Raw genomic sequence first — 24,927 nt, 5'->3', positions numbered from 1 at the left:
GAAGTAGAGAATGACTAGGAGAGGAGAGAAGAAAGGAGGGAGGAAGAAAGGAGGGAGAGAAAGGAGTGAGAGGAGAAGAAAGGACTGCTGTGAAAAAGGAAAAGATGAAATGGAAGAAAGACAACCCTGAATATATTTGAATATATTAGGATAAAAATTGAAATAGTTAAAAAAAAAGAATGAAAGGGAATGAACACGAATAAAAATGGAGAAATTAGAACTTGAGCGTGAAAGAAGATGTGACTTAATAAAATGAGCAAGGAAATATTAGGAAATGAATAAAAACTATGAAAAAGAATATTTTGTCAAAAACTGTAACTAAATAAAATATATTTGAATATATTGAATTGTATAAGGTATGATATGGCCAATACTCTGTTCATAAATTATGTATGTGTGTGTGTGTGGGGGGGTGGAAATAAAAAATCAATAAAAACTTGTTCTAAAAAAAAAAGATTTGCAAGGAGAATCCAAATGCTACTTTTGGAAACTTACAGGTCTAGTTCTAGTTCTTCTTTGCTGACCTATTTACAAGGTTCACTAATACATGTTGTTTCAACAACCTTTATTTAGATCATTCCTTCTGAGCCATTAAATTGCAAACCAAAACCAGAGTTTCTTTTATGTGTGCTTAGTCATGCTTCCTTCAGCCCTAATTCATGTCCATTTTCCCCAGATGCAAAGCCACGATGAATCAAAAATGCTCATTAGTATCCTCCAGAAATAGGTTAAAAAAGCAGACTAATCTATGCATTACATTATTGGCTGCCTTAAAAAGAAGTTCGGAGTTTAAAAAGCTACTGAGTAAAAGAAGAAATCTAGCTTTGCTCTTTCAGCCTTCCATGTGAAGACATTTATGTTTACATATTATACATATTTGTTTTTACAATTTAACTTATTCGCAGATGCTGTCCAAATACATACTGAATTTCTGGTTTTGCATATTGTCTTTCTGTACATTTTCATCCATTGTTTACAATGCTTGGAATTACATAATCTCTACATAAATATGATTTAAAATAGATTGTGCTACCAATCAGCCATTTTTTAAAACTTTTCCCCCCCGAAATTCAGTTTATGTTCCAACAAAAACATAAAGTTATTATGTATTTGAGTTACTCAATTACAATAAACATGCAGGAATTTTTCTTACATTCTCATTATGACAAGGTACAAGCATGTAATTTGGACAATAAAAGATAATTTTAATCTAAGACATTTGCTGAGCATATCAGCAGAAATATTGGAAACTGCTGTCCTCTATTATCTGGCAAGTTGTTAATTGAAAAGTAACTTGTGTGTAAAATGAAAAAAATGGTAAAGCCTTACTTCAATTGTTATTCAACAGATTGATCACACGTTACAAGGGGGAAAATTGCTAAGCAAAACATATTGAACATCTGTCTCAAAAGTGTTTAAATCAATTGAAGAAAGCAAAGTTTATTTGACTTGTAGTTACAATCTAATTCTATTCAGACATTTTCTACAGGCTAAGTAATTAAAATTAACCACTGATTAATGTTTTAATTGATAACAAATTAAGACATTCTTCAATTTTCTATGAGAGTGCAATACAGTATAATTTAACTTAGCAGAATTAGTCTCGTCCTTATTTGACACTTATATAGAAAGTCATCATTTCAGGATGCATCTCAAGACATAGAGACATCTACTAACAGTTAATGAATGATTGCCATGATTTCTTTTTGACTTCTTCATGAGCCTTGTTTAAAGGGTTTATTTTATATTCAGAGTTAGTTTGCTTTGGCTAATAAATTGGAAACACTTGGAACAAAGTTTTGATTTCAGATTTAAAAAATTGCACCAGGTACTCCAGCCACCGTAACTTACAAAGACAACAATGTGACTTTACAAGTTGGTCACTATGGTTAGAGTGTTAGGGTTAAGTCTTGGAAAACCCAAATTCAACTCAGCTAGTTAGCTAGTTTGGTGAATCACTGTTTCTCATTCCAATCTACAGTGTAAAGAAGCTATAAGAATAAAATAAGAGATGCCTTACTTTATCTACTGTCACTTCTTTTGAGAAGAAAGGTAGGTAGGTAGGTAGGTGGGTGGGTGGGTGGGTGGGTGGGTGGGTGGGTGGGAGGATGAATGGATGGATTGATGGATAATAGGTATAGAATGAATTATATATCCTAACTAAATACAAAACATTAGGAAATGTTAATGTAAAAAGTAGTGGAATAAATGTAAGCAGTTCATTTTTAATTATATAAAATCTTGTTATGGAAAATCTAAATTCTGAATTTAGAATTTTCTCAGCCAACGTAGAGATAAACAGCCACTTTCATTGATTGGCATGAATGTGTCAAGTGAGATTTTTTCCCAAGGAGAAACTATATTGAAGACAATTTCAGTAGAGCTCATGACATTTCATAGGTAGAGATGCCAAGTTCATATACACTTCATTGCTTTGAGGTGCAATGCTCTTATGCTTCTTGTCTTATTAAACTGACTCTAACTCATCCTTTTCTCCCAATTTGCACATCGTGATTCTAGTAAGTAGAAAAATGCAATGACAAAGGATGCAAGGCAAGGAACATTTATCAATGTACATGCCTGTGTATACTATCTAGTCTTACTTGCTGTAATGAGCTTTTTTGTGGAGTTCTCCTTGAGAGCTATTCAAGTCCATCTACTCCAGGATTTAGCTAATTTTTATTTCTTTGGTGAATATTTTAAAACTAAGGGAGTTTAAGAGATGAAATACTCAAACACTTCCCTCTATCCACAAAAGGGGCCAACAGTTTTGCCTCTGGTAGCATTGGAGGTGCCATGGGAGGTTTATTTCTGTTTCTGTTCTGTAGTTGTGCTGTTAAAAACTCAAGCAAATCATATTTTCTAGCCTATCAACCACACAAAATAATTAAAAGCAAAAGTATAGGGTACCATCAATTGATATATCTTGATAAGAGGCAAGATTCTATTTATTTTTCTATTTATCATTCTGAATGCTGACTCAATTACAAGCTGATTCATTCTCTATTTTGTCTGAAATGATATAGGGTTTCCTGTCGCAGCTGGTCTGCAACACGTATTCGTTATCCAAGGTTCCCTGTTGATGTTGTCCTGGGTTCCCGAAGGAACGAGTCTCAGCCCTCGCCGAGACAATTTAGGGGGTCCTCGCAAGGACGAAAGAAGTCGAATAAGAGACACCACACCAGAAGTTTCTCAAGATGAGAGAGCACGAAGAGTGCCCGGGGTGATGTTGTGTCCCCTTTTATTAAGCAGTTTTTACAGGGAGGGGTAACTACAGCAAGCAAGCAAGCAGCATATAGAAAGTTACCAATCAGCGAGAGTCTGAATATACGTGTTAGCAAAATACCACCTGATTTACAAGAAATCATACATTTCACCATAATAGAAACCTAACTCAGGGGAAGCGAAACTAGAAACCTAACTCAGGGAAAGCGAAACTTAACTTGAGGATGCAATGCTATGGGTACCATAAATCATGTCTGTCATGTAGCACTGAAAAAGGTTAAGTCAAGTTCTCACGGCTGTGAGGCCTAAGAAAACCTGAACCAATGATATATCCATAGTTTCCTGCCTGAACAGGGCATTGGACTAGAAGACCTCCAACTCTATTATTCTGTTATCTTAAATAGAGCTTAATTTCTGATTACCGCCTGGGACAATTATTGTCATTTTAGAAATAAGAATAATGAGGATGCTGCTTTTTTTTTTTACTTCCTGGTTTGTTTGCTTTATTTTTGGAAACCTGAATTTTCTTCTTAAATGCTGTTTTTGTTACTCTTGTTAATAATAATTTTATCCCAATTTGTATATGTTTGTCTGCAACTTTCCTTAATATAAAATTTGTAGCACACAATATAGACCTATAACTGCCATACAAAATTCAAAGAAAGATGCCATTCAAAGGAAAACTTTCTTCTCATCCTTTAAGTAATCCAAGAAATGCAGACTGGGTAGTTTTTGTTAAAAAGCAGATCAATTGACCTTCTTTTCCAGTTAACTTGAGAAATAAAGTTGACTAAAATGCCTATGTGTATAAATTCTACCTAAATATATATGTCTATATATTTCTAAATATAGAAAAAACAATTGCTACCAACCTGCCTTCCATTGAGGAGCTGTATACTGTGCAAGTTAAAAAGAGGGCTGTGAAAATATTTACAGACTCCTCACATCCTGAACATAAACTGTTTCAACTCCTACCCTCAAAACAACGCTATAGAGCACTGCACACCAGAACAACTAGACACAAGGACAGTTTTTTCCCAAACACCATCACTCTGCTAAACAAATAATTCCTTCAACACTGTCAAACTATGTACTAAGTCTGCACTACTATTAATCTTCTCATCTTCTCATCATTCACATCGCCCATCTCCTTCCACTTATGACTGTATGATGGTAACTTTGTTGCTTGTATCCTTACGATTTATATTGTTTCCTAGTATGATTTGATTGCTTATTTGTACCCTATGACTATCATTAAGTGTTGTACCTTATGATTCTTATTTTATTTTTTTATTTTTTTATTTATTTTGTCACAACAGTATATATAAGCATAAGCATGAAAGTAACTATATAATATATAAGCATATATATAAGTATATATAAGTAACAACTATATTAATTGGATATAATGAAAGGAAACAATAGGACAGGAACGGTAGGCACATTTGTGCTCTTATGCACGACCCTTACAGTCCTCTTAGGAATGGGGTGAGGTCAATAGTAGACAGTTTTTGGTTAAGGCTTTGGGGATTTTGAGAAGAGACCACAGAGTCAGATAGTGTGTTCCAAGCATTAACAAATCTGTTACAGAAGTCATATTTTCTGCAATCAAGATTGAAGCGGTTAACATTAAGTTTAAATCTATTGTTTGCTCTTGTATTCTTGTGATTGAAGCTGAAGTAGTCTTCAACAGGAAGGACATTGCAATAGATGATTCTATGAATTAAACACAGGTCCTATCGAAGGCGGCGGAGTTCTAAGTTTTCTAAACCCAAGATTTCAAGTCTGGTGGCATAAGATGTTTTGTTGTATTCAGAGGAGTGGAGAACTCTTCTTGTAAAATATTTCTGGACACGTTCAATTGTATTGATGTCTGAAATGTGGTATGGGTTCCAAACAGTTGAGTTTTATTCAAGAATTGGTCTAGCAAATGTTTTATAAGCTCTGGTTAGTAGTGTAGTGTTTCTGGAGAAGAAGCTACGTAAAATTAGGTTTACAACTCTTAAAGCCTTTTTTGCAATGTATTTGCAGTGGGCTTTGGCACTTAGATCACTTAGAGCACTTAGATTCTTGATGAATGTATCTTTTCTTTTATGTACACTGAGAGCGCATGCACCAAGATAAATATCTTGTGTGTCCAATAAAAATTTCTATTCTATTCTATTCTATTCTATTCTATTCTATTCTATTCTATTCTATTCTATTCTATTCTATTTGTCAGTCTCATTAACAGAAGACCATAAAATCAAACTTTGTCATATTTGGAATGATTTAAATGACAGAATTTCTTATCTGCTTAAATTCTTCCTTATTTGGCACAGAAAAAGTGACCCATGGCCATTTTTCACAGTTATGACCTATGCAGCATCCTCATGATCATGTGATCCAAATTCAGTTGCTTGGCAATTGGTTCATATTTATGACTGTTGCTGTGTCCCAAGGTCATTTGATCTCTTTTGTGACCTTCTAACAAGCAAAGTCTTCTTCCTCGCAGAGGGAAGATTTTTCAGTACAGGAGAACTGAAAATTCTATCAGGTGCAGTTCAGAATGCTTAAATTTTAATTCTCTTTTTCCTTTGTCATAAGCAATGCTGGCTAATATCTTGCCCCCTCTACATTTACTCTGCCAGTACTGGGAACTCTGCACTTAGTTTGTAATTTTTCATTCCATGTTATCCGACACCTTGCAGCTTGGAAGCTAGTCAGGGCCCAAGACTCTGTGAATGTCTACTCTGATGTCAGTAGGAGGCCTTATTAGAGAATACGATTCTGAAAATGTACCAGAAAGTGGAAAGAATACTAAGTAATTAAAGATCAAATATCCCTCTAAAATCCCATCTCTTCAATAATATTATTGCATTGCATGCAGAGTTGAGACTTAGTCCAGCTCTCAACAAATTCTAACAGACATTCATTCATTTAAGACACTTGACAGATTCATTTTTTCATTGGGATTGCATTCATCCACAGTGTCACAGAAAAATGTCCCTGAAACTCTAGTAGATCCATCATCATTCAGTAGTCTAGTGAATAGTATTCAACTATTGCTAATCTATTGATTCCTAAATTGCATTCAATCTAGATGACTCCAATTCACACTTTCTGAATATATATAATTATACATGTACAGTAAGCTCACTTTCCTGCATATATTCAACAACTTTACTCTATCAAGACTTTTTAAAAATTTTCTTCTTTTAGTTACACAAATTCCTTCCTTCCTTCCGTCCTTCCTCCCTCCCTCCCTCCTTCCCTCCCTCTCTCACTCACTCACTCACTCACTCACTCACTCTCATTTCAAGTCACTCTCTTTCATATGCCACAATTATCTTTAGATCAGTGTTGGCGAACCTTTCGCGTTCTTGTGTGCTGGCCCGTGTGTCAGAAGTGGCACGTGAAACTGTCCCGTGCCGAATGTGCGGCCTTGCTGGCTCCTGTTGCATTCCTGTGTTCAAACGCATGCCAGCCAGCTGGCCATTGTGCGTGCAGTGCTGGTGACCCCGGAAGTACGGCGATCCATCGTGCATGTGCATGACACCAACCTGGAAGGCTGGGTGCTGGCTAGCGCATGCGTGATGGACCGCCACACTTCTGGGGTCTGCCGGCACCGCACATGCGATGGCCAGCTGGCTGGCACACGTTTGAGCGCAGGAATATGACGAGGAGCTGGCGAGGCTGTGCATTCGGCACGGGACAGCTTCCCGTGCCACTTCTGGCATGCATGCCATAGGTTCGCCAACACTGCTCTATATGGTCCAAAATATTGACTTCCCCCAGTCATCACAGTTTTGATCAATCAAGTTATTCAGAAAATTTTATTAAATAGAGAAGATATAAACTAGGTTACCAGCCTTAATCACATATGGAGCATCTTCTGTTAAAAGTAAGGACAGTATGTCAGTTTGGGCATATTTAATTAGCCAGCCCAGCCAAAACCCAGTTTTACAGCAAGAAGGTGTTCATACTAATCTGTACAAGTTCTTAGCTACAGATTTTATTATCCAAAATCTGTGATTGTGGTTCTAACATATCTGAAAGTGCCAGAGGGCTAGTCAAACATACAACTTCAGTTTGCATATTTAGTCTAAAGTATCATATCTTTGTGCTGCCCATATATAGTCATTCTGACAAGGAAAATCTTCTGTAATGGCCTTGATTTTACAAACGAAGGAAATGATATACAGGGATTTTTTTTCATCATTAAACTTTTTATCATTCGACAACAAACTCTGTGATATAATGTTGCAGCTTCAATGGTAGTTAATATCCAGGATAGGTGACATCATTAGCTTCACATTTAAAGTTCTCCCTATAGGTGGAATTGGATGCTCAGATTAATGCTTTTTAAAGCTGATAGGAGTCTGAGCTCAAATTGTAAAGCAATTATGCTACATGACTAGAAGTGGGACAGTATCTGGCAATGACATGAAATTCTGTTCAGGAGGCTTTCTGCACCTGCAGGCTGATTAGATTTGTCTTATCCATTTGCTGTAAGAATGAATCATGGAAACATGATTTGCTGAAATGAAAAGAAATAACTAATGAGACACAATGAACCATGAAGTGCTCCACATTTTGGCGCAGATTTGGAAGAGACAAGAAGACAAACGAGTATATAGGTAGTCCTTGACTTACAACAGCTTGTTTAGTGATCATTCAAAGTTACAGCAGCACTGAAAAAAAGTGACTTATGACTGTTTTTCACACTTGGAACCGTTGCAGGATCCCCATAGTCACGTGATCAAAATTCAGATGCTTGGGAACTGGTTCATATTTATGACGGTTGCAGTGTCTCAGGGTCATGTGATCCCCTTCTGGGGCCTTCTGACCAGCAAAATCAATGGGGAAGCCAGATTCACTTAATAACCTTGTTACTAACTTAACAACTGCAATGAATCACTTAACAACTGTTATAAGAAAATTTGTAACATGGGGAAAAAGACGTTTAACAACATAAAGTTTGGGCCCAATTGTGGTCCTAAGTGGAGGACTACTTGTACGCCTTCACTCCATGAAGGCAATTGGAGGTTTATGAAAAAAAATGTGTGATGTGTATAGGCTTATCCATATATAGAAAACTCACATGTTTTACTGATGGTTTGCATCCTTATATTATTCCTGCAGTGATTTAGCCTACTGGTCCGAAACACACTGCTACCTAGAGATTGGCATAGATTAGTGTAAACTGAATCAGTTTATACAGCATTATTCATTTATTTATTTACCCATATTTAGAGGCCATGTGACTCCTTAATGACGCACGGTGGCTTACAAATAAAAAAGAAAAACAGATACAGATACAAATTTAAAAAGGACTTTGGCCCATCAGAATTGTAAACCTAATCTTGCGTAGCTCCTTCTCCAGAAACACTACACTACTAACCAGAGCATATAAATCATTTGCTAGACCAATTCTTGAATACAGCTCGCCTGTCTGGAACCCATATCACATTTCAGACATCAATACAATTGAACGTGTCCAGAAATATTTTACAAGAAGAGTTCTCCACTCCTCTGAATACAACAAAATACCTTATGCCACCAGACTTGAAATCCTGGGTTTAGAAAACTTAGAACTCCGCTGCCTTCAACGTGACCTGAGTTTAACTCATAGAATCATCTATTACAATATCCTTCCTGTTGAAGACTACTTCAGCTTCAATTGCAACAATACACGAGCACACAATAGATTTAAGCTTAATGAGCTCCAATCTTGACTGCAGAAAATACGACTTCAGTAACAGAGTTGTTAATGCCTGGAATGCACTACCTGACTCTGTGGTCTCTTCCCAAAATCCCCAAAGTTTCAACCAAAAACTGCCTACTATTGACCTCACCCCATTCCTAAGAGGTTTTTAAGGGGCGTGCATAAGAGCACAAGAGTGCCTACCATTCCTGTCCTATTGTTTCCTTTTGTTATATCCAATTAATATAGTTATTACATACTCATACTTATATATGCTTATATATTATATAGTTACTTCATGCTTATGCTTATATATACTGTTGTGACAAAATAAATAATAATAATAAAAAAAAAGAATAACTCACTTCATCATCTGATCTACATAGCAAATAATAATATAATACATAGCACCGCCCTTCCCCAACCACTCTATCCCAAGCCTGGGAGAATAAACATGTTATTCTAAATGTCACCAGGATGGGAGCCACCTGAGTTTCTGGGGGGATATATCACTGCCAGGTGAAGGTGTGTTATCTCACTCCTCCAAAATGGTATTGTCTAACTGACAGGATCTGGAACACTTTTGCCATTTTGTCTTTTTGTTCTGCATAGATTTAATGGATTCTGAGAATAGGAGAGATAGGAGAAGTTGGAGTTGCAGCCCAGGTAATATTCTGACAGTCGTTCTTTAGCCCACAAAAGGAACAGCAATGGAGAAAGAGTCTCAGAAGCTTTCATTTTTCTGGAAAGTATGGGTAGTCCACATTTAGGAACAATCTAAGAGCCGAGGTGGCACAGTGGTTATAATGCAGCACTGCAAGCTACTTCAGCTGACTGCTAGCTGCAGTTCAGCAATTCAAATCTCACCAGGCTCATGGTTGACTCAGCCTTCCATCCTTCCGAGGTGGGTAAAATGAGGGCCCAGATTGTTGGGGGCAGTATGCTGACTCTATAAACCGCTTAGAGAGGACTGCAAAAGCACTATGAAGTGGTATATAAGTCTAAGTGCTATTGCTATTGCTAATTTTGGAGATGATCTCATTCATCGGTTTCCTGTAGAGGTTAAACAAAAGGAGACAGAGCATCGAACTCTGTAACACCTTATGAGTAAGGGTCTCGGGCAATGGTTTCTCCCCACCTGTTCATATCAGTTGAAATCAGCTACAGAGATGGGAACAGAATCACCACAAAGCAGCTGTTGGTTCAAAAAGATGTTGTAGTCAACATTAATGAAAGCCATTGACAGATGAAAGAGCACCAAGATAGATACATCACCTCTATCCTGGCTCTGAACAGGTAAATCAACATGCAAGACCAAAACTATCTCTCTACTAAATCCCAGCTTGAAAGTGGATCAGATTTCTTCAGGATGTCTGGAAGTTGAAGTCTGACCATCTGTACTAAGAAGATTGGGAGATTGGGTTATAATTAATCATGACAGTTGAGTCCAGAAATGGTTTCTTAAGGAAAGGGTGCATCACGCCAGAGGTGGGCTTCACATAATTTAACAACTGGTTCGCCCCAGCACCAAAAATGTGAGAGCGCATGTGGCCTTCTGTGCGGTCTTCTGCACATGTGCTTTGCTCGCATGCACGCTTGCACACACATGCACACAGCTTTAAAAATGCAGCTAAATAGCCTGGCATAGCACTGGGGCAGGTGCCCACATGCCACAACTACCGATTCACCCGAACCAGTCCTAACCGGCTGAATCCCACCCCTGCATCCCACCCTTTTTCAAGGCCAAAGGGATCACCATCTCACTAAAGAAAGCCATGCATTGGTGAATGAACCAAGCCATAGATCATTTCCTGAGCAGCTTTATCAATCCGGGAAGATGCTTTGCTTCCACTGTGTTTTATTATCCTGATTTAAATAATAAAAAAAAACTTAGGGGAGAGACTGCTAATTTATCAGGGAAGAGAGACTGGAGATGCTTTTAAAAACGTGTTTTATCTTAAATTCTTTGTTGTAGTTTTTCTTTTTAACAGGAAAAATATCCTATGTGCACACATCGATATAGTTTTTGGAATAATCTAATAAACACTTCTTTCACAAGATCATTTATAAATACGTTTCGCTTGTTCAGCATGTAAGTATTAAGATATACATAGCCCAATCCTATAGATTTGTTTTCTCAGAAATATTTAGGGGATTTGCTAAATAAGAAGCAAGGATAAGGATTACAATTTGGTACATTGTAACTATTTTACTGTTTTACTGTTGGTACATTATCAGGGATGTGTTGGCTCAGTGGCTAAGGTGCTGAGCTTTTTGATCAAAAGGTCAGCAGTTCAGCAGTTCGAATCCCTAGTGCTGTGTAACAGGATGAGCTCCCATTACTTGTCCCAACTTCTGCCAACCTAGCAGTTCAAAAGCACATAAAAATGCAAGTAGAAAAATAGGGGCCATCTTTGGTGGGAAGGTAACAGCATTCTGTGTGCCTTTGTCATTTAGTCATGCTGGGCGCATGACCACAGAGACATCTTCGGACAGCTTTGGATCTTTAGCTTTGAAACGGAGATGAGCACCGCCCCCTAGTGTCGGGAATGACTAGCACATATGTGTGAGGGAAACCTTTACCTTACCTTACATTATCACTATTGAAGTTTCATTTCTAAGAGTGAAAGGCCTTTGTTTCTTTTGCTGTAGCTTGTTCAAAATCCTAATGACCAGACAAGTCTCATTATGTTGAAGTTTTGAGAAATAAGAGCTTTTTAAAAATATTTAATTATCTGTGTTGTGAAAAAGCAAATAAGTCTTCTTTATTATTTTTATTTTTAATACAGTTTCAGATCGGGATAATCGATAATAAAGACAAGATTTTCAGTTACATGTCCGCTGTGACATACTGTATAAGTCAAGTGGAACAAGCTGATTTTGCAACCAATCTTGTCACTTATAATTATAGTCAGTTATTCTACTTCTTCTCCCTTGCTGCTAGACAGAAAACATCTACAGGCTCAAATGTTCTAACAGACAGCTCATTCTTAAAGACATCAAGCAGAAACCAAGGGCCTAAGAAAGAAATAATCCAAGCAATGCTTCCAAGACTTCTTTTTTAACAATTATTTTTAGAGAACAATATCTGAAAGTAGAAAATAAGTGTGTGCCATAAGAAACACAGACCCTTGCCCTTGGTTTATTCCTCATTCTGTATTTTTTAAAATTATTTCAGTATGTTGTTTTGATTTAATATAAAAAACTCTTACCTTTAGCCTCACATACATATGTACTTAAAATATTTTAGCTACTTCAACAAAGTACAGTATCCAAGATGGTTTCCAGCACCTTTCTAAAAATGTATACACAATCAGTGATAATAACAGTAACAAGTACAGATCGTAACAGCAGTACTAGCAATGGCAATAGCAATATCAAGTCTTTAAACTAGCATTCCAGGGGTGAAATGAACTGGTTGAACTGGTAGTGGTGGCGGGTGGTTCAGAGAACCGGTAGCAGTGGCAGCATGAGGCTCCGCCCACCCGCCTGGATGTTGTTACTTTCTGGTTAAAACCACTTTTTTAACCTCTGTGCATGCCCAGAAGGCTTTGCGCATGCGCAGAGGGTCCAAAATCACATGTGACACGGGAGCACAAGTGGAGCGCACACTTCTGAACTGGTTGGGAAGGTAAGTAGATTTTACCCCTGAAGCATTCCCCAACCTTTCTGGCTCCACAGACCAGCAGCAGAGCTGTTCTGTGGAGGGGATGATTTCATGTGTGCAACATAATCCTGCTCATGCACAAATGGAACTTTGTGCACTCGCCCATCACTTGCATGGCTTGTTTCCAATGTAGGAAGTTGGGGACCCCTACTTTAATATCCATCAAAAGTGACTAAAACATAAGGAAGGCAGTTTAATCAGATGGTTTTTGTGTCAGTCAATCATCTTGTTCTTCCTGAACCATACGACACCTGAAAGTAGAGACTTGTGCAATCAACACTGATCACAATCTGCTGAATGCATTCCATAGGATTCTTTTTTTTAACTGAAGTTTTATTGATTTTTTTCTTACACACACACACACACACACACACACACACACACACATTTTACGAACAGAGTATTGGACGTATCATATCTTATACAGCTTATCATATTCAATTTCATTTTACATAGTTACAATTTTTGCCAAAATATTCTTTTTCCATACTTTTTTATCTTATCTTAATATTTCTATACTTATTATATAAATAGCATCACCATCCACCCTCAAATCCTAGTTTCTTAACATTATTTCAATTATTTATCTTATCTTATTCATTGTTAATCATATATATTCTCTTTTAACTTTCATATTGATTCGTTCTTCATCCTAATAAATTTGAACATACTCGGGGTTGCCTTTCTACAATTTCATCTCCCTTGTTTTATAACAATTCTTCTTCTCCTTCTCCTCTCTTTCCCTTCCCTTCCTTCATCTATCCTTTTCTACTTTCTTCTTTTCTCCTCTGCTACTCCTTCTCTACTACCTCTTCCCTTCCCTTCCCTCTCCTCCTTCCTTCCTCCCTTTCTAACCTTCTCTCCTAATCTTATTTCCCCTCTCTTTCTTCCTCTCTTTTTCCCTTTCTTCTATTCCCCTCTCTCCTTCCTCCCCTCTCCTTCTTCCCTCTACTCCTCCTTCCATTCTGTTTCCATTGTTGTAATCATTTTCAATTCAATATTTTCCACAATGGTATCCGGGCAACCCCAATTTTTTTCTCCATTTATGAACCATCTTTTTCAAAGTCCCCATCACATTTTTTAATTATTAATAATGTATTTCAACTTATTCCATCTTTACATTAAAACCTTTCACTTAATTAATGTTCCACCTCTTATTTTCCTTAGTTCTTAATTTTTTTATTCCAATATCAATTAATTATTTTCCTCATTTACTAGCATTTCAATTTTATATCTTAATTTCAGTTATTTTCACATCTAAACCAATCTTCATTTCATACTGCATCTACTAATCCATTTTACAATTAACAACATTTTTTTTCTTTTTTATTTCTTACATACATGATTTACTAGCATTTCAATTTTATATCTTAATTTCAATTATTTTCATATTTAAATCAATCTACATTTCATATTACATCTGCTGTCCACTTTATAATAAACAATGTACTTCTTGTTTGCTTCTTATATACAATTTCTACTATTAAGACATTTCCCTTAAATCAACTAATAAATGCTTTATTTCCCTTCCTTCTCTCCATTATTCTTCCCCTTTTACCCATTTTCTTTTGGTCTCTCCAAAATTCCACTTCTTAATATTTTTCTTCTTTTCTCCCATTCTCTTCTTTTTTTCTTTTTCTTTTTATATTTATAGTATCTTTTCCCCTGAATCCTTTCTCTCATTTTTAAAATTGTTACCCTTTAAATTCTCCCCCTCAGTTTTTTCCCATTTCCTTCTCTTCCCTTTTTTTTTTGGGGGGGGGTGATATTTCCCCTTATCCACTTTTTGTTTTCCACTGTCAATCCCAGTATAATTATCTATTTTTTCATCTTCAATTATTTTCCCTTCAGCATTGTGTTCTTGCTTCACATTTATATTCTCTTTTTCCATTTTTTTTGTATTCTAGCCAGACTTCCACTTCTTTATCACTCTTAAATGCTTCACACATTTTCTTAAACAGTTCCATTAATTTCTCATATTCCCAATGTTCCATATTGTCAATTCAAAAAACTTTTTGAATTTATCTGTAATTAAAATTCAAGTCCATGTAGTGTCTCCCTTTTTTATTATTTCCAAATAATATCAAATATTCAATATCAAAATATTTAATATCAACATTCAAATATTTGTCTTGACCATTCCAGTTTAAGGCTTTGTTCTTTTTCACTTCTTTTCAAAGCCAGGATCCAACTGTTTAAACAAGTACTCCTTAGAATTTCTCATGGTAGTCAAAATTCTTACAGTTCCTTCAATGTTTAAAGTGTTCGTTGTAGTGCTTTCTTTCCACCAGCAGATGTCTCTCTCCAATCCACTAATCCCCAGGCAACAAGGTATCACTTTTAAATCCACATAGAAGGTACTTTCTCTTCAATTTCTTTTTCTTTTATTGTTAAAAAATGCTTTCTCTCAGTTTTCTTTTTCTTATATTATTTCTAGTTTTTCCAAATTCAATTTTAAGTCCAGATAGAAAGTTTTCTTTTTTGGGCTTTAGTCTTTTACCTTCCTCTTTGTTCTTTTGCCTCCAATTAAAATTTTCAAGTGCCAATTAGCCGCTTATTTCACGCTGGGACCTCTTTTAAGCTTTTTCTTTAAAAATTATTTTTACCTTTAAGTTGGCCAATTCAGTCATCCAGTAACAATACTCCATTCAAACATCGCTCCTGCACAAATCTTAGTCTGTTTGCCCCAGTTTAGAGTATAGAATGGTCATTTTAATGGCCACCATCCCGCCGCCAGATCAAAGAGCTGCCTCCAACCAGGGGTGAAATGCTCCAAGTTTGGACTGGATTGCCTGATCTGGTAGTGATGGCGGGTGGTGGTTTGGAAAACCGGTAGCAAAAATCCCTGCCCCACCCCCGGCATACCCAGCTGAGCCGCACAATCATCAGAGGCTTTTTTTAACTTTTAAAAGCATTTTTTCTTCAGCTGAAAAAATGCTTTTAAAAGTAAAAAAAAAAGCCACTGGTGATTGTGCGGCTCATCTGGGATCATCTGAACCCTTTAAAAACATTTTTCTTTGGTCAAAGAGGCTGTAAAAAATGCTTTTAAAGGGTTCTGGTGATCAGGCAACTCAGATGGGATTGTCAGAACCCTTTAAAAGTATTTTTTTCTACAACCTCTTTGGCCAAAGAGGCTGTAAAAAAATGTTTTTAAGAGGCTTCTCTGACGATCCCAGCTGAGTTGCCTGATCATCAGAGGCATTTAAATGCATTTTTTTTCTTTTTTTCAGCCGAAGAGGTTGTAGAAAAAATGCTTTTAAAAGGAAAAAAATAGTTGGCCATGCCCACCCAGTACATTAACCCCACCCCCCACCAAGCCATGCACACAGAACCGGTAGTAACAAATTTTACATTTCACCCCTGCCTCCGACCCTTCAAGAAACTTGCCTGTTCCTCTTGGTCTTCTGAGACACCTCTCTTTCTTCACTGTCCCTCCAAGATGGTTCTGGTACAAAGACCCCCCCAACAGCGGTTTGTCTGGCTTCACTATTGTCCAGCCAGTCTCACCACAATGCTTCCGGTTTCCCCATTCCATAGGATTCTTAATGCTCTCTGAATTTGATTGCTTTCTGGCAGATGTTTCATTACCCAGCTAAGTAACAACATCAGTGCTAGAAGGGAGTAACATTTGCTCTCTGTTTATATTCAAGTGGCTTGCCGTGTCAGTGTTCATGACCCAGGAACTACCAACTTAGACAAACAATCAAAAAGTAAACAACAGCCTAGTGAAGGAACCACCAAGAAAACTCCCACCAACACTGAAGGACAAGTCATTTGTATATAAACAGAGCACACCATGCTCCCTTTGAGCACTGATGATGTTACCTTGTTGGGGAATGAAATGTCTGCAAGAAAACAACCAAGCTCAGAGAACACCAAGAACTCTACATTCAATTCTGAGCTACAAATATTCTCTTCTATTAGAATGTATTTTATAGATTGCTCCCTCATTCTGAATGCAGTTTAATAAAGGGAGGCTGTTTGCATGTCACAAGGTGTAGGACTGGCTTTTGTGGCATCACTTTGAGCAAATCACATGAGACAATATTAAATCACAGCTTTCTCAATGAAAAAGAAATGAGTATTTGAAATTAAGGCTTCAAACTTAAAACCTAAAAAGACTTTTTTCAAAGATCTACACTGTTCAGTCCATTACTAATAGACTAAAATGGCACAAAGTTTTAGAAATCCTTAAAAGCCTCTATATTTTCTTTCCATATTGTAGACTTTATCCACTTCTTCAATAAATGCATTTTTATCTTTTAAGCTTTCAGAGTGCTTTACGCATCTATGCATTTTAAAAATGGGATTCATAGGAAGGTTTCCAAGTAAAACTCTCTCTCCCGCAATGGACCCAATTCCTGCTTCTGCAAAGCAACTTGACATGCAAATGATAAAAAAAAGCAGCTTCAATCGCTAAAAACACTTAAAATAAGTTGATGGATCTTCTATTTCACTTTGAAATTATATGAACTGCATATTAGGCAATTATCTGTACAGTTTAAACCTGCTGAGAATAGAGATAAAAAAAAAATGTGTAAAAGCAACTCAGGGTAATATTAAAAGACACTTCTTTCTAAGGTTGTCAGCTGAGTTTTACAATGATGACATCCACAAGTAATCACATCAGCTGCCAGAAATATTTTTTTCCCCCCAAGTTTTATTCCAGAGAGTCCTGATTAAGTAAAATATTGTGCTTATTACTTTTGAATGAGTGCTGTGGCTTCATCTGGCTGGGAAGAGAATTATTTCCATCACTGCAGATTTCAATCATCTGTATAGTAATATCAACCAAAACTGTAGGAAATCAAGAGGTCTCCGGACTGGCGGGTGACATCATGCGTTCTCGTCCTTGAAACCTCAATTTCAAGAAAGGGAACTGTGGGAAGAATTTCACAATATGGCACTAAGTGGAATGCTGGGTCTTGTGGTGGAAAAAAGTACAGGTAGTCCTAGAATTACAGCCATTTGTTTAATGACTGTTCAAAGTTACAACAGCACAGAAAAAAAATGACTTAGGACTTCACACCTACAACTGTTGCAGCGTCCCCATAGTCACATGATCACAATTTGGACATTTGGCAACTGACATGTCTTTATGCGGGTGCAGTGTCCTGAGGTCATGTGATCCCCTTTTGTGTCCTTCTAACAACAATGGGGTAAGCCAAATTCACTTAACAACCGTGTTACTAACTTAACAACTGCAGAGATTTACTGAATAACTGTGGTAAGACAAGTCATAAAATGAAGCAAATCTCACTTAACAATTGTCTTACTTAGCAACAGAAATTCTGGGCTTTATTGAGGTCCTAAGTCAATGACTACCTGCATAACATTATTGTAAATCTAGAGACAAAACATCTAGAGTAGGACTAAAATAGAGTAGAATTTTTTATTGGCCAAGTGTGATTGGACACACGAGGAATTTGTCTCTGGTGCACAAGCTCTCAGTGTACATACAAGCAACAAATGATATGTCATGATGATAATCATAAAATGCAATCAACTTCTTTCAACTTTTCTTCTGTCCATAATCTATCCTTTCTAATCATCAAATCCATAAATCACCAGTTCATTTTTCCCCTACTTTCTGCAAAAAGTCCATAAGCGGTTTCCAGTCATTAATAATAAAGTTGTTGATTTTTCTGTAAGCAAACAAGTTAATTTTGTCACCTCTGCTAGTTCCATCATTTTCATCAACCATTCCTGCATTTGGGATATTTCAAAGTCTTTCCATTTTTTATGCATAGTCTTACACTGGGCTCTTTTCTAATGGTCCTTTTCTAATTAGTCACAGCAAAAAAAAATCTGGTTTCAGTTCAATATTTATCTTTAAAATTCTTTGTAGCATTGTATGTATTTAAATGCATATTTTCTGGATTTTTTTATAGGACCACCAGGCATGACCCCGCAGGTTGTCCATATTTCCAACATAAATTTTAAGTACTGTTATACATTCTAGATTTCTTTTTCTGGAATTATATGCCAAAGGTATGTCATTTTATAAAATATTCTATTTTCAATTATAACATGGTATGAATTTCATTCCTTTCATTCCACATGTTTTTCCACTGTTCTAACAATGTGCTATGATCAAAGTTGTTAGCCCATTTTATCACATACTTACATTTGTTCTTCTTTCACTTCGAATTTCAGCAAGAATTTATACATTTTAGCAATTATATGTTCATTATTTATATATAGCTCAACTTCAGATTCTGTCATATGCTGCTTAATGTCCAATTATCTATCTTAAACTTTTCTTTTAAATGTGCATACAAAACCCATTGGAAACTGAAACCCTCCACAGCCGGTTGTTCTCTTGGCTTCAAATTATATAATCCATGTTCTTGTTCTAAGAACTCTCAATAGATTAACCATCTGTTGCCTGTTGTTTCTTCTAAAATGCTTCTTATGTAGAGACCTAAAAAATGCATTTTCAGGCATAGTCTGAGTTAATATCTATTCCATATTCTCAACATGACACTTCTAATATAGTGATTTTTAAAATCTACATTAAGTTTAACTTTATTGTACCATAGAAAATCATGAATATTCTTTAAACTGTGTTGAAGCCATCTACTTTTCAGGTTTACACACAATACCAAAGCAAATTAACTAAGGTTTGATACACACAACTTCAAAACAAAACCTGATAATGCTAAACAATTTGACCAGGTGACATGTATTTATTTTTGTAATGATGGGATATATAACTTTTATATTATAATCCTGGCACACAATATGACCTCAGAACAATCTAACACAAAAATATATAAATAGTATAAAAGCAAAAAAAAAACACACCCAAAAAACAGACATCTTGAAAAATAATACAATTTCCAATCAACCTGTTGAATAAAGTTCTTGGTTTTTTCTTTGTCATGCAAATTCAGACTGGATGTTGTTTTTTGCAGTAAGACTCAATAAAGGAAATTAAATCTGGTCCAGTGGCCTTGAAGGATGTGGGAAGATCTGTTACCAAGGCAACAATCAGAGAAGCAAAACTTAATTTAAAAAAAAACAAATTTGAGACAAGCTCCCCCTAATTCACATGAAGGTAAAGTGGAGAAGAGGGAAGGATTTTCAGACTTGCAAAATTCTGTTCCTATAATTCTTACAGTCAAAGTAGTTTTAGATCTAAATGACATTGGTTCTTAGTCTTCTCTACCCTACAGGGCTGACATTGGCTGAGAAAGAAAAGATGAGCACAGTGTTCAGGAAGTAGTCACTTGTTCATCCGCTGCCTCCAACTTTCCTCAGGCATTTTGAGGAGATGTTTCCACATGAGGATCTTCTGAAGGGCAAAGAACTCCTTGTGAAATATCAGCTCTGATACATTCAAGCTCCGAATGCAACAATAAATGAGGGGGGGAAAAATGTTATTTTCCTAGAATCTGATGGGACAAACTCTGCCAAACGAGTGATGTCTTCTGAGACAAAGGAATGAGGTCCTTTCAGCTTTCCTTCACAACTTCAGTCATGTGATCTCTCACACTTTGGGCCACTCTGATTGCCATGAGGTACTTATCTTTATTCAGGGTTGAGACATATAAACTGGACTCAGTTTAAGCTCAACCAAATGAAGCAGCTGTAATGAGGAGAATGCCTGAAGCATGATAGGGCTGCTGGCTTTTGAGATGACAGGCAACAGATAACACTTTGCTGCTGTTGCACATTTTGTCTATACAAATTAATCATCTTGTCTCTTGGGATACGCAGGTGTGCCTGGCCTATTTTTGGGCCCAGAGTAGAGCACCTCAGGCCAGGTTGTCAGAAGGTGCAAATCAACATGGCATGATAAAGCTCTGCTTCCTGAAAAAACAGCTGACAGCCTGGCCTTTTCTCTTTAAATGAGACCCTCCTTTGGAAACAGCCAAATGCAGGTGAACGCAGCTGGTCCCGCAGGCCAAATTGAAAGCAAAGCAGAGAAAAGGAGGGGAGGGGGAGGAAGTCTATTAGCCAGAGAAAAGAGGCATGCGGCTTGTCTGCAGCTCATTTATAAGTGCCTTTGAAGCTGAGGGTTTTTATTTCCAATTGGGTGTAATAGAGAAAGAGAGAACATTTTGCAAAAAAAAAAAAGCTCTAAAGCCTCTCCTTGCCATTTCCCATTCTATAACGATGATGAATCATATCTTTCAAATCAGTTTGACATTACCTTTATCACTTGTAAATCCACGAACATCATTATTTCTTTGCTCCCAAGGCAAAAAAAAATAAAAAAAATACCTAGAAGAAATGCTGTTACGACTACTAGTCCTACACAAGATGTAGCAATGAACTGCTTGCTCAACTGCAAGACTACTGGGGGATTATTTATTTATATATTTATTTTTAAAATCACGGCCTAACAGCTTAAAAACATATCAGCTAATGCCTGGCTCTCTGCGGAAGCCTAACCCGTTGCAACACTTTCTTTAAAGGAATCCATTTTTTCCCCATTTTGTTTGATCTTTTCCCTTTTGTCGGTTTATCTTTTCCACGTCATGGGCTCCAGGAGCATCAAAACTTTTGAAGAGGGTCCTGATTTAAGAGAGATTTGCCAGCCTACCTCACCCAATCAAATCCACAAACGGGAGCGGGGGCTCGTTTTGATGTAGCTGATCTAATCGGGTGGTTCAAACATACTTCACAACCTTTGCAAGGCACTTCACGGGCTTGCAAAGCACTTTGCAATTGGATGGCTTTCCTGATGCTTCTGGAATTGTTTGTTTATGTATAGTATTTGTGAGAAGCCCCCCCCACAAAGTATGAAATATTTTGGGAAAAATTTAAAAAGGCAGGATAAAATATTTCCTCTAAAGGAGAAATGAAAAAATCTTAAGGGAGGCAGAAACCAGCCCCAGTTTCTCTGCCGGCTTTTAGAAATACAGATTTGGTAATCCATTCAGAAAGATTGGGTTAAGACAGAAACTCAGATAGGCAGCAAACAAAAGTTGATGAAATTAGCTCAAACACCTAGGATTTGCATTTTCCCTTTTGCCTATAGAGCCAGCCATGACCCCTACATGACCCCACAGGAATCCAGAAGGTATAAAAACCCATCCAGTCTCAACTCCATTTTGTCAGCTGCCCCAGAACCACAAGCCCTGGTGGTTCTCTTCCCCAATAAATGGACCTTCTTTCCAATCAGCCTCCACCCTCCATTTTGTTTCCAGTGCCTCTCTCCTGGATTGGAACTGGAACTGGATATTTCTTCCAACATACTTATTTATTACATTTATTCCACCACCACCACCCCGGCCATCCTGCCACAAGGAGACTCTTGCATTTTGTGATTATTATTATTATTATTATTATTATTATTATTATTTTATTATTTGATCATATTTATATACCGCCCTATCTCCCGAAGGACTCAGGGCGGTTTACAGGCACTTAAAAACACATAAATACAATATAAAAGCAATTAAAAAACTTATTCTAAAAGCCCGATAATTAAAAAATATAGACATAAAACCCAATTTAAAACCCATAAATTTAAAATCTAACTCAGTCCTGCGCAATTAAATAAGTATGTTTTAAGCCCGCGGAAGGTCCAAGGTCGGAAAGCTGACGAAGTCCGGGGTAGTTTGTTCCAGAGGGTGGGAGCCCCACAGAAGGCCCTTCCTGGGCGCCGCCAGACGACATTGCCTCGCTGACGGCACCCTGAGGAGTCCCTCTCTATGAGAGCGCACGGGTCGGTGAGAGGTATTCGGTAGCAGTAGGCAGTCCCAGAATAACCCGCCCTATGCCATGGAGCGATTTAAAGGTGGTCACAAAACCTTGAAGCGCACCGGAAGGCCACAGGTAGCCAGTGCAGTCTGCGCAGGATAGGTGTTATCACGGGAGCCACGGGGCTCCATTTATCACCCGCGCAGCCGCATTCTGGACTAACTGTAGCCTCCGGATGCCCTTCAAGGGGAGCCCCATGTAGAGAGCATTGCAGTAATCCAGGCGAGACGTCACGAGTGCGTGAGTGACCGTGCATAGGGCATCCCGGTCCAGAAAGGGGTGCAACTGGCGTACCAGGCGAACCTGGTAGAACGCTCTCCTGGAGACGGCTGTCAAATGATCTTCTAGAGACAGCCGTTCATCCAGGAGGACGCCTAAGTTGCGGACCCTCTCCTGACTGTACCGGGATGCCAGCATCCACAGCCACTCTGTCTTGGAGGGATTGAGCTTGAGCCTGTTTCTCCCCATCCAGACCCGTACGGCCTCCAGACACCGGGACAGCACTTCGATAGCTTCGTTGGGGTGGTCCGGTGTGGAAAAGTACAGCTGGGTGTCATCCGCCTACAGCTGGTACTTCACAACGAAACCACTGATGATCTCACCCAGCGGCTTCATGTAGATGTTAAACAGAAGGGGCGAGAGGATCGACCCCTGCGGCATCCCACAAGTGAGGCGCCTCGGGGCCGACCTCTGCCCCCCTGTCAACACCGACTGCGACCGGTCGGAGAGATAGGAGGAGAACCACCGATAAACGGTGCCTCCCACTCCCAATCCCTCCAATCGGCGCAGCAGGATACCATGGTCGATGGTATCAAAAGCCGCTGAGAGGTCTAATTATTGCAGGGAATGTATGTTATTCTAGTTTTATTTCCAGCATTGAGAATGCCTAGTGGCGTGCATTGGTCACTGTGATGGACAGTGTGACACTGACAGGAAGGATTAGCATAGTAGCTAACATCTCAATAAATTCTCAGCCTACCAGAGATCTTTTAGAACAGAGGTCTCCAACCTTGGCAATTTTAAGCCTGGCAGACCTCAAGTCCCAGAATTCCCCAGCCAGTTTTGCTGGCTGGGGAATTCTGGGACTTGAAGTCCTCCAGGCTTAAAATTGCCAAGGTTGGAGACCATTATTTTAGAATACAAGAATTACTTTGTAATGTGCCCTTAACATAATGTGACCGGTCACAAGGCTGAATTCCACTCTCTGTAGAGCTAATGCAACCTCATACTTCCATGCAAGTACAGTATGTACTGTGTGGAACCAGCACGTAACTGGAACACATAACACTAGACATGCCACTGGAAAGTAACACCACAAAACTCTATCTCTATCTATCTCACACTGCAGAGCCAACCAAAAAGACATCATCTTCTTCTTTTTTTTTTCATTAAACATAAACTAAAATTCTATTTCTGTTTTATTAAAAAAATATTTTGCTTGCCAGCATGTATAAATATTATATGATAGATTTGCTTGATTGCCCTTTTAAAAAAAAGCTCATGATTTTATATGACATCACCCTGAAAATCATGCTTGGTGCCCATATGCACGTTGGCTCTCCGTATATTTATTGCATTTACAAACTGATTATGTTGGAACTGTCACTCAGGGCTGTCATTGTTTTGATAGCTTCATTGGATTTATATTCATTATTTTCAATCTGCTATATGTCTGACCTGGATTTGATCGTCGCCTGGTGACTCATTATTTAAATTAACTGGTAGAGCCCCATCAGGCACTACAGACATTTTCTTTTGAATCAAGCAGCTTACAAATTCCTCCAGTCCAATTAACTGTCTACAATAAAACTTAGAGTTATTTATGTACTTAACCATTATAAATTATATTTAGTTTGTTTGGTTGTTTTTTTTAAAATCAGATTCTAGTCCCTGTAAAACCATGGCTTAATTTATAGAGATTGTAATACTGCAAACATTTTAACAAATCTATTTTTGAAGAGGCTCTGCAAAAGTTGTTCCAAAATGCATTTAAAAGTAAAAAAAGTTCACACAGAATACTATGAATATTATGAATACCCACATGAACTTGGAATCCTCAATTTAAAATGTACTTCATCAGATCTTTGTAGAGGTTGCATCCCTGTGCATTTATCTAAGGGTGCACCCCACTCAACTTAATGAGATTTATTCAATGGAGAGAGTAAAAATTATCTTCAGGCAAGTGGCTGGTCTTTTGGTTTTGGTATCATCTCTTTTGTGTGCAGATAGCTGGTGATGAAAGGCAGAAGAAGACTATCAATGGAGAAGAGAGATATCTTGGGAATTGAGGATAAAGCATTTAGTAAATTGTTGGAGGAAAATAATGTTCTGAAGGATTATGGAACCATTTGTGGAGTTTAAAAAAAGTGTTTACATTGACGTCACCCTCCTGTTGGGTGCTCTAACAGAGCACTCCGTGTTAGAAGATTGTAAAAGTCAGTGAAACAGAAAATAAATCACTGTTCACTGAGCTTAGCATAATCTCTGGGTGAAAGAGGTTATCAGAATTGTGGAAGAGTGGCAGGTCTGACAGGGGGTTTGCTCTCAAGAGCGAATTTTCCTGGATTTATGACCCCACCGAATTCCACTCCTTCCAACTTCAGCACGCCCCTGTTTTTATCAGGGAAAAGGAGAG

Source organism: Ahaetulla prasina, chromosome 1 (genome assembly GCF_028640845.1).
Source record: "Ahaetulla prasina isolate Xishuangbanna chromosome 1, ASM2864084v1, whole genome shotgun sequence".
Lineage (NCBI taxonomy): Eukaryota > Metazoa > Chordata > Lepidosauria > Squamata > Colubridae > Ahaetulla > Ahaetulla prasina.
The sequence above is the reverse complement of the archived record's forward strand: the minus strand, read 5'-3'. Positions refer to the sequence as shown.